General features: G+C 46.1%; 1 long non-coding RNA gene across 2 annotated transcripts; it reads left to right on the plus strand.

Annotated features, from left to right (window-relative positions):
• The first annotated feature begins 1,835 nt into the window (after nucleotides 1–1,835).
• LOC309866487 lies at nucleotides 1,836–9,138 on the plus strand. 2 transcript variants are annotated; one of them, XR_014312717.1, is made up of 4 exons: nucleotides 1,836–1,921; nucleotides 6,600–6,734; nucleotides 8,607–8,735; nucleotides 9,047–9,115. It is a non-coding gene; the product is annotated as an uncharacterized lncRNA (long non-coding RNA). The 2 variants fall into 2 exon arrangements; XR_014312716.1 differs by having other exon boundaries at nucleotides 8,607–9,138.
• The last annotated feature ends 1,644 nt before the right edge of the window (nucleotides 9,139–10,782 follow it).

Genomic DNA, 10,782 nt, shown 5'->3' on the forward strand with positions numbered 1-10,782 from the left:
CTAGAACTCTGCTTTGATTTGTCACCCTCCAGGTCAATAACCCTTGCTCTCTCCCTTTGCCCTCAGGGACAATCCAAACCCTTTCTCCTGCATTGCAGATACTATGCGGGAAGTGGGCCACCCAGCCAGTCACATCTGCTGTCCCACCCCCTCCCACCATCTGTTTTCATCACACTGGGTCACCTCTGTCCCCCCAGACACTCCTCTGCTTTGCCCATGTTGGGTCCTCGCTCAGAATGCCTCATTCCCCTGTTTTCACCTCTTCAAATCCCCTTCAGTTCCAACATCACTTCTGTCAGGAAGCCTTCCCGGTTTCTCCAGGTGGGAGGGAACCAGTCCGTCCCCTCTCAGAGCACTCGTGTGTGATTCTCTCTTGCTTTTTCCATTCTAACGTCATTCTGGATAATTTGCACATTTCCTCATCACATCCCATTTTTAAATTTTAGTTCCCAGTCACTCAAGACAAAAAAAAAAAATCTGGGGAGCACTGAGAACTCCCCTCTGTATTACTGCTTGCATCCCAACCATCAGCAAGAATTGCTGCTGATTTTCCCTGCTTAAATATTTCCCGAACCCATCCTTTTTTCCCTCCAGTAGTTATCAGCTCAGTGGTTGGGTCCTGTCCCTGGTTTTAGAGGACACTGCAACATTGCAACGGCCTTCGCCCTGGGTTCCTTGCTGGGGTCTGCTGGGCAAAACTCCCTCCTTCTCGTGGGGCTGGCAGATTTGTCTCTCTCCCCCTTAGTCCGGCAACTTCTCAGTAACAGTCGCATCATGATTACGAGGCCTGGTGCAAACTGAGGCTTACTAAACACGAATGAATGAGGGATGAATAAGTGATGTCATGGGGGGGCACCAAATCACCTTTGTTGCGAGGTTGTTATATAATCATGGATCCTTGCCTTGCATAAAATTCTGTCTTCCCTCTCCAAACACATTTGACTCATCTTACGATGACAGGGAGGCTTTTTATTTCTAAGGTCCAATCAGCTCAACTTCCCTGCCAGTTCTCTTATATTTGTCTCATAATTAAGCAAACACCTTAAATTGTGGTGAAGGGAGGGGGGCGCTTTGCAAGAGATAACTCTTCCCTCATTAAAAAATGTTTTTCTGTTTATTTCAGCTTGCTCCCCAGGCCAGCCAAACATTCATTTTCTTTCGAAACACACACGGGCTTCTGCCAACTGGGCAGAAACAAGAAAGCTTTCTAATCTGCTGCGCGATTCTCTCCTCCTTCATCACCTGCTTGCGTCTCCCAGACTCCACGATTCAGAATCAAGTTAAAGATTGTCCGGAAAATCTGCTTTGACATAAAAATCAATAAAAGAAAAGGAAGGAGGAAGGATCTCAAGCTCCAGATGATCTCATTCAGGGGTGAACGCACATGGCTTCCTCCTTTAAAGACAATGGAAGGTGAGGACCCGAAGTGTTAATTCAATGAAATTACAATAATGATTGTGCCAGGAAATCTCTGCCTGGGTAACGGCTGCGAAAATGTGCTCAGACAACAGATGAAATCGCCATAAACGTCTCCCCCTCCCCAACTCTTCCTGGATTCGGATATTCTCTCTCTTGTTCCCAGGTCAGTTCAATGAGCGTAACGTGGTTAGTGCCTCATCAAAGGATCTTGTAAAGCCTTGGTAAATTTATACCAGGTTTCTCTTGTCTACCAGAATAAAGTAGATATAACATTCATAATGGCAGGGACTTCTCAAATTCCCCCTGCTTGTGTGGTTCTATTTTCCTTATGGAAAATCTCTACTGGAAGGCCATCAAATTCCAAGTCACTAAGTCATAATTGTCCTGGAAAACAGAACCTCTTACACGAGACCCCATTTCATTCTGTGGCGCTTCTCGGTGAAGCAGGGCCTGGTCGGGGGGTAAGCAGCACTGCAGTGAGCAGAATGGTCTGCTGGTTAAGGTAAAGCCTTGCGGAAGTAGTTGCAGGGTGTTTGGGCAAAAAGGAGCTGAGCTGTGCGAGTTGTGTGACCACAGCTGTGCGGAACAGAATAACATACTGGACCAGGGCCAGATGATAAGTTGTTACTGGGAAACACATGGATGTGATACGTGGGAACAAGCCTCAAGAAGTTGAGTGTCAAGATGTGTATTCTTTTGTGAGCACTAGTGTTTACCTGCTGTCACCTTTGGTCGCCTTAGCTTCTCTGTTCCTGTGCCTTTGACCATTTTAGGAATGACTATGTCATGGTGGATATTAGGAAATCAATACATCCCATCCAGTCCTTGTCCCAGGTGGACTGATTGGAGAAAGCCAGTGATTTTGGCCAGGAATGTGGATCCGCGGAGCCAGAATGTTGGGGGTTGGGGGTAAGGACAGTGTCAGGGATCTATTTTCCAAGGGGGGGGGCGGTCAGAAATTGACTGAGGTCAGGGTGGCGTCCAGGTTTGGAAAGTGCCTGAGCATCTGGCCCCTAGTGGTCAGGAGGTCAGAGTGTGGCCAGGGAGTTAGGGACTCCCACAGGAACTGGCCTACCCAGAGACATGGTGTCTTAGCAGGGGTCTTTCGAGCTTGTCATTAAAACAACAGCAAAAGACCCAATGCCGGTAATTTTCTTAAGAAGTTGAAGTAGATTCAAGATGATGTCTTTTTGTTTTTTCCTTCCAAGATGATTTCTTCACAAGAGCTTATTGACTTTGCATTTTGATGTAAGGGAAAAAAGATCAGGGGTTCAGAGAGCCCACCAGGATCCACAGGGACTATCCCCCCCATACGCCGCTTTCCACAAGGGAAAACCTTCTGCTAAGACCTGCAAAATAAAATATTGTGCAGCGTTTTACTTCCACGCATTTTTTCTTTTTTACGGGTTTTCATCAACCTTTGAGGAGCATATTATACATGTAAATAACAAGTGTCAGGTGCACTGCTGAATGGAAAAGATTGAGAATTGCCAGTTTAATGTCAGAAGCCGCAGCAGGGAGGTTGAACGGGAAGGGGCGGGGAGCAGGTGATTCTTCCTGCTTTTGGGTTTCACGATCTTGGAGCTCAGCCCTGGCGGATGTCTGGGTCACAGACCGGTCAGGAAGGTTATCTGCTGCACCATGGTCTTCTCTTCCAGAACATAAATCTCTCCTGCTTTAACTCTTTCCTTCATTACGGTCTAAAATGGTTGCTGCTGCTTCTGACTGCTCAGTGTCGTGGTCGAGGCCAAGTCTGGAGCCTGGACACCCCTTCTCTGGTGACGTCTTTCCCGGCAGCAACTCTACCTGCCACCCCACCAATCTTGCTCTACTGCCCCTGGCATCCCCGTGCCTCCTGTGCTGGAAAACCTGAGCAGAGCACAGGAAGGGAGAGCACGCACCAGGCACATACCTGGTTTCTCGCCCCCTTTGCTCCCTCCCTCTCCCTGGGTCCCTGAGGCTTACAATTCTGACGTCTCTGTTCCCTCCTCAGTAACAGGAAGTGACGCCATGAGCAGAACGTTAGGAACTCTGATTCCTCTGACTTAATGCTCCCCAGCTATGCCCCACCCACAATTCTAATACAATACTGATTGCTATTTATGACACACATTTATAGGTTCATGGGAGAAATTTTGGAAATGCAGATGAGCACAGGGAAAAAAAATGGAAAGCCACTACGGGTAGGAAGGAAACTTGCTTTTGAAAGGGGATTGGAGGGGCGCCTGGTTGGATCAGTGGGTTAAGCCGCTGCCTTCAGCTCAGGTCATGATCTCGGGGTCCTGGGATCGAGTCCCGCATGGGGCTCTCTGCTCAGCAGGGAGCCAGCTTCCCTCTCTCTACCTACTTGTGATCTCTCTCTCTGTCAAATAAATAAGAAATTAAAAAAAAATGAAAGGGGATGGGATAGCATCTGTTTGTGCATTTCTCTTCTACCTTTACCTCTTGGGTTAGCCTGGTCTCTGTCCCCTTTGGCCTGCCTCTCTCCATGCCCCGTGGAGGCTGTTGACACAGCGGGAAGCTAAGTAATAATAATGCTGGGGTTGGAAAAACTAGCATTGGAATCAGACCAGCTGGTGCATAATTTCAGAGTGGCCTACCCAATCCTTGACGACGAGCTTTCTTTCTTTTTTCTTTCTTTATTTTTAAAAGATTTTATTTATTTGAGAGAAAGAGAGCACGCAGAGAGAGAAGGAGAAACAGACTCCCCACTGAGCAGGGATCCTGATGTGGGGCTCGATCCTGGGACCCCAGGATCATGACCTGACCTGAGCCAAAGGCAGAGGCTTAACTGATGGAGCCACTCAGGTGCCCCAACGATGATGCTTCTGAGTGTCTTTTACTCATTTGTAGAAGAGCTTCCTTGAAGCCTGGTGGGGAAGTCATTGTATGCCCTGTCACCCAGTAATAACCAACTACATGTCTGCTCTGCATAAGGTCCAGCTCAAGCCTTCTCTTCCTGTGGGTGGGGGGGATGGGGTAGCTCATCACCCAGTGATGAGCACTGGGTGTTATATGCAACTGATGAATTACTGAACACCACATCTGAAACTAATGATGTACTACATGTTGGCTAATTGTATTAAAAAAAAAAAAGCCTTCTCTTCTTTAGGTAGCTTTTTCTAATCTGGTCCACAGTGACCTCCACTGACCTCACAGAATTATTACATGATTTGTATTTGGCTTTTTACCTAATCCTGCCTCCTTTCTCCTGGCCAGCCCAACGGGTACAAACTTACTCGGCTGTGGACCCTGCTTCTGTTTCTTCTCTTTTCTCCCGGGCAACCACACAAAATGCGTGCCAACAACATTTTTGGAACAACACAATGTTAACACTGATTAGGTGTTATTATGGAATCTGTCCTAGAGCTTGTCAAAACTTGGTGAAATCGTCCTTCGCAGGCCATACCCCTGTGCTGGCCATGATGCAGACACTTTGGGGACACCCCGGAATGTCTGAGGTCTGGGATTTGGTGACCGCTCAGATCAGCTGCCGGCACCAGCTCGGGCACCAGGGCTCTTTCCCTCCCAGCCAGGTGGTGTGTGCAGCCTTCTGACTCACTCTGAGTTTGGGCATAGCCATGCAGGGTCTCGGGAGTGGAGACGCTGCCCTCAGAGAGGCCTGGAGGGGAGTGCCTTTGAGAGAAGTCTGTGTGTCTGTGCGCTGTCCATCCCTCCCCATGGCCGTGGGAGGGAATGTCAGTGGGCGCTTTCCTTCACTGTCTCGTTGTGATCAGAGTGGTACCAGGGGCTGGGGGCATCTTTCCCCATGAGCTTTTGTCTTTGGACAATCACCTTAAAAACACACGCAAGGAGAGAAAGGTCCATTCATTATCCTTGCCATGATAAAAATTCTAACTACCATTTGTACAGAGAGTGTCTCTTTTGGGACTGATGCAGGAAGACAGCACACTCTTGTCCTCCTGGGGTGTGGGGGCGACAGGGAAGAGGTCACAGCAGGAGCGACCACAGAACTCCTTTGTCACAAACTCTGCCAGCCATCGCTCTCATCCCAAAGTGAGGCTGGCGCGGTGAGTGCTCGGGTGTCTGGGCAGAAGTTAACCCCAGGCTTGTCCAAGCAGAAGGCTGCCTCCCTCTCCGATCTTGTTCTCTGACAGCTGGGTTCTGCCCCAGCACCCACTCTGCTCCCCAGGAGGCCAGCGTGTGCAGTAGGGGGGTTGCTGGCCTCTCGTTCCTGCTCATCAGATGGGCTCTGTGTGCAGGGTCCGCCCATCGCCCCCCATTGAGGTCTGGAACCCGGAGTTCTCCAGATGCCTGCCATGCAGCTGCGATCAAAGTCTTTTCAACCCTGTTCAGCCTGTACCCAAAATCCAGGGAGAGAAGCTACACAGAAACATTTGGAGGAACCAGAATGCAAACGGAATTATTAGCATTTGTGGTGGGAGTAGTGATACCTTGGCTCAGGATCTGAGCCAAACAGAACCCCTGGACACGAATGGATTATTTGGTCTCTTAGAGACCTCTCCGGTTTTGCAATGTTCTAAGTCAAATTCGAATGAGAATGGGAAGGGGTAGGCCAAGTGGGTAGAAATGTGCTCCTGGTTATTAGAAGGACATACAGAGTCCTAAGAGTGAAAGGAACGTTCTCAGATCACCGTGGCCTGGCTCCCTCAGGCGCGCTGAGGAAGGCGGATGGAGAAACCGGGAGGCTGTATAGTGCCAAGGGGTGTAGGAGAAGAGGGTGGCCCGTGGGTGGGCAGACCAGAGAGGACTCAAGACTCACTAACAGAGGTAGGCTCTAATGCCCTGACGCTAATTCTAGACCCATCCTCTGGCAGGTCTGAGGCCACCTGCCTACATTACGTACTGTTAGGGCTTGGCTTGGAAAGATGAATTTTCCAGGGACATGATTAGCGGTGGTTCCTGGCCGCTGTGTTAGCTCAGGGCTGCAGGACAGGTGCCATTCATTCTCATACAACGTTCTGTTCATACTTAACAACCCTACAGTTCTCCTAGGGGTCACTTCCAAGGTTTTAATGGTCCCATTAGATAAGACAGTCATTTCTTTCTCCCCTTGCTTTTTATCTGGATCACTGGGTTTCCTTATCCAGGGAGAATGGTCATGGTGTGAATGTTTGTGCCTGTTGCTGGAATGCACTATGATCGTATTCTTGGTGAGGGATGTGACGGGTGGATTTTGTTCCTTTGATCTTTTCCAGGAGCGATGTTAGTGTTCCAGAGCAAAGGAAATCCTGGAGAAGTGGTCTCAAGGGGAACTTATGAAAAGACATCCCCGAGGATTCTGACCTGTCCTGCTGAGTGAGGCGGTCTCCTCATTGAGTCCCAGAGCTGCGGTGAGCAACTGTTACTGGTCAATGAGCTGAAAAATAGAGCTGGGAAATATTGTTTAACCACCTTTGGGGCTAATAGGGGCTAAGGTCATCTCTGATCACTCCAGGAAATAGGGGCTAAGGTCATCTATGCATCACTCCAGGTGCCTATCCACACCTCATTGTGCTTTAGAGGTTCAAGAGTGAATGGGCTCTAGCACCCAACTGGACATGAAAGCCCAGGTGAGGATTTCTGTGAAAACGTGCTTTTGCCCTAAGAAGAGTAGCAAGTCTTGAACCCAGGTCACAGATGCCTTGAGGTGTCAGTTTCTGCCTCTAAAGTTATTAAACATTATTTTCCACCACATGTCTTATACACTATTTTTTGCATAATCCCTATAATATAGGGACAGGTGTAGTTTTGTATATTCTCTATAAAATGTGTGAAGATACAATTAGCCTTACTTCCTATATGGGGAGATGGAGACTCAGAGCAGAAAACTTACTCTTTCAAGTCACACATTTCATCGCTGGCAGAGTCTGGGGCACGAGTTCCTATCTCCTGATTCTCAGGTACACGCTGTTTTTGTTAGACTCAAAGTATTAAAGAACCCAGACTCTTTGGAAGTAATGAGGGATTCCAGAAATAACCTTAGCAGTGCTTAACGATTTGAAAGACCAAAGGATCTGAGGCCAGAGAAGATTGAGATAGGTGACCTATTTCATTGTATAAATTTCCATTAACTTGGTTAATAATAATTGATGTCACATTGGTCCATTTCTATATATTAATTAAAAACACTTGAGATTTGATACAGGGTCAAAATCACACGTTGAATTGTCTTTCACATTGTGCTAATCCCCAAAGGAGAATCCCATTGTGACCATGTTTTTGTAAAATTGATTAGATGAAGAGAAATGTATTCAAGTGTCAAAGGCTACATTAGGAATGGTTGCTAATGAGCTAGACTTCTAAGAGCTGCCTGGCTGGGTACACAGTAGGTGCTCAATGAGTGCTGATGGTTGGCTGGATTGATCAAGTTTTCATTTAGCCTTCCGTCCCAGGGAGCATGGTGCTTTCATGTGTCAGCTAAAATAACATTCCAAACATATACCAGCCTGTAAATTTTAAGATGCATTTGGAAAATTTTCAAACCTACAAAAGGTAAAGAGAATAGTATAATAAGCTCCAAGGTGTTGTTTTCCAGATTCAATGCTTATAGATATTATGCTACTTTTGTTTATTGATCCCCCTTACACACACAGACACACACACACACAAGCAATTTGGGCGGGGGAGATGGGAGGGGTGGGAGAGAATTTCTTTTTGACTGGAGTACTCTAAAGGAAGTTCCAAACACCATATCATTCACCTGCAAATACACCTGTATATATCTCTAATACACAGTGATTGAAAAAAATATATAACCGTAATATCACCATCACAACAAAGTCACAATCATTCCTTCATACCATAGAATACCTCCTTCATGTTTAGTGTTCCATGATTGTCTCCAAATTCTGTTCTTTTGTTACATTCTTCAAATAAGATTTCATACGACGTCCACACTGCATTGAGTCAATCTGGCATTTTTTGGTATCTCCTTCCATCTATGATTTCCACCACATGTCTTATACACTATTTTTTGCACAATCCCTATAATATAGGGACAGGTGTAGTTTTGTATATTCTCTATAAAATGTGTGAAGATACAATTAGCCTTACTTACTAGTAGATAGATAGATAGAAAAGAGAGATAGGTCAAGAGACTGAACCAGATTCAGGTACTTTTTTTTTTTTCTTTTTGGAAAATACTTCATAAATAAAATTGTGCACTTTCTTGAACCTGCAACATTTGGAAAGAATTCTGTTTCTTGTGTATGTCTTTATTCCAGGTCCTGGTCCTTGGACAAAACTGATCATGTGAACAATGTTTGAGGGAAAGGACATAGAGCTGTGGTCCTTCAAAGCATATCAGCAGTCGGGTTCCTGCAAATCACAGCCACCCAGGACACTACCACTGGGTAATGATAGAGGCTTCTGGAGGCCGGGCATAGCTGTCACAAACTCCCTCAGGGAGGATTTGAGGGCAGAGCAAGCCCCCAATTCAGGACCCACTTTTTCTTGCTTTACACACAACTCTAAGAAGCTTCATTTTATTTTGGGGACTCACAGGGAATCGGAAATAAAATTGGGACGAGTGGGTGGTCTGGAAACAAGGTAAGAGACGGATGACAATGGGCATGAAGGAGGGCATGTGATATGATGAGCACCGGAGTTCTACACAACGGAGGGATCACTGAATACTCCATCTGAAACTAACGATGTACTCTAGGTTGGCTAATTGAATTTAAATGAAAAAAAAAAAAAGAGAGAGAGATGGATGACAGCCATGTGATCTGGAAGAGCACAGAAGAAGCATGAAAAGCAAAAACAAGAACAAGAGAAGGGACAGAGTCCAGGATACAGTGATGGAGAGTCCAAGAAACTTCCTCTTCCTCTGAGAGAGACATCATGTCTGCTTGTTTACTTGTACTCTTACTACATCAACCTTAGGGCTGAGGTACTGTTATAGTCTTTGTTTTGTTTAAAGATTTATTTATTTGCTTTAGACAGAGAAAGAGTGAGCCCATGAGTGGAGGAGGGGCAGAGAGAGAGAGAGAACCCTCAAGCCAACTCCCCCCTGGGCTCAGACTCCCTACACGGGGCTTGATCCCAGGACCCTGAGATCATGACCTGAGCCACAACCGAGTCAGACACCCAGTGGACTGAACCACCCAGGCACCCTTGTACTATCATGTTCTGTATTTTACAGATTAAAAAAAAAACATTACGAGATGTTCCTAACATCACCCAGTTGGGAAGGAAATCCCATTGCTCCATCTAGTACTGGCTGTGTCTGGGTGTGCGTGTGACACTGTGCATTTTGGAAATTTACCGGCTTCTGCACGGAACGGGAAAAATAAAAAGTTTGTAATTGCATTAAACAGCTTCAAGTTCCTAGAAAATTTATATACAGTGAAGTACAGGTATAAATGTTTGGAACTCCAAGAAATTTTACAAACCAGAAACACAGAGATGTTACAGCAGTAGTTAAATTAATGGATTGATTTATCTTGAAGCATTATACGGTAACTTCGCGATGATGTTGATGTTGCCTATTCTCTCCATTGGCCTGGATTTTTTTTCTGTGGTTTTCTAGAATTTTCAGTGAGGTGTTGGACTGCCAGAGCCAGCAAGTTCTACTCAAGAATCCAATTTTCTGTCCTTTCTCCTCCATAACTCAAGATTGGACCCGCTAGGGCTGGGCTCCCCTATCACATCCTATTGAAGACAGTAACTAATAAAGAAATGATGTGTGCATTTGTCTCTTCCCGCAAAAAAAGAACCTGATGGGAGCCCTTAGAGTGGATAAATTCTCCATGATGAATGTCTTACCCAATTCTTTCTGAGGGTTAGGGATTTGGGGAAGGTAAATGCTTCATCATCGGAAATGACACTTTGGAAACCACCCGAGCATCACGTTCCCTGTCTGAGACTCTGTCTTTTGGAGCCCATCCGAGGGTCAGAAAATAGAGAATCCAAGTTAGAAGTCACCGTCAGTCACCTCCAGTATAATCTGGGGCAATTTATGGGGGAGAAATAACCCCGTGTTCAATTCATCAAGTCCTCAGGCCTTTGATAAATAAGTTTTGTTTTGTTTTGTTTTGTTTTAAAGAGAGAATGGGAAAAGGAGAGTGAGCAGGTGGGCAGGAACAGAGTGAGAGAGAGATCTTAAGCAGGCTCCATGCTCCACACACAGCCAGATGCAGGGCTTGATCTCATGACCCTGAGATCACGACCTGAGCTGAAACCAAGGGCAGATGCTTCACCGACTAAGCCACCCAGGCGCCCCAGTAAATAATGTTTGGTCCTCATAGTACTCACTCCAAATGAACGAGTGATGTTATAAATACAGTAATGGTTCAGATAAAGAAAAACTTTTGCTGCTCAAAGAACATACCTTCAGCTCTCCAGAAAACGTAGCCGTCTAGCAGTGATTCATATCCTGACCATTCCCACTAACCAAAG

This window comes from Mustela nivalis, assembly GCF_964662115.1.
Source record: "Mustela nivalis genome assembly, chromosome: 6".
Taxonomy (NCBI): domain Eukaryota; kingdom Metazoa; phylum Chordata; class Mammalia; order Carnivora; family Mustelidae; genus Mustela; species Mustela nivalis.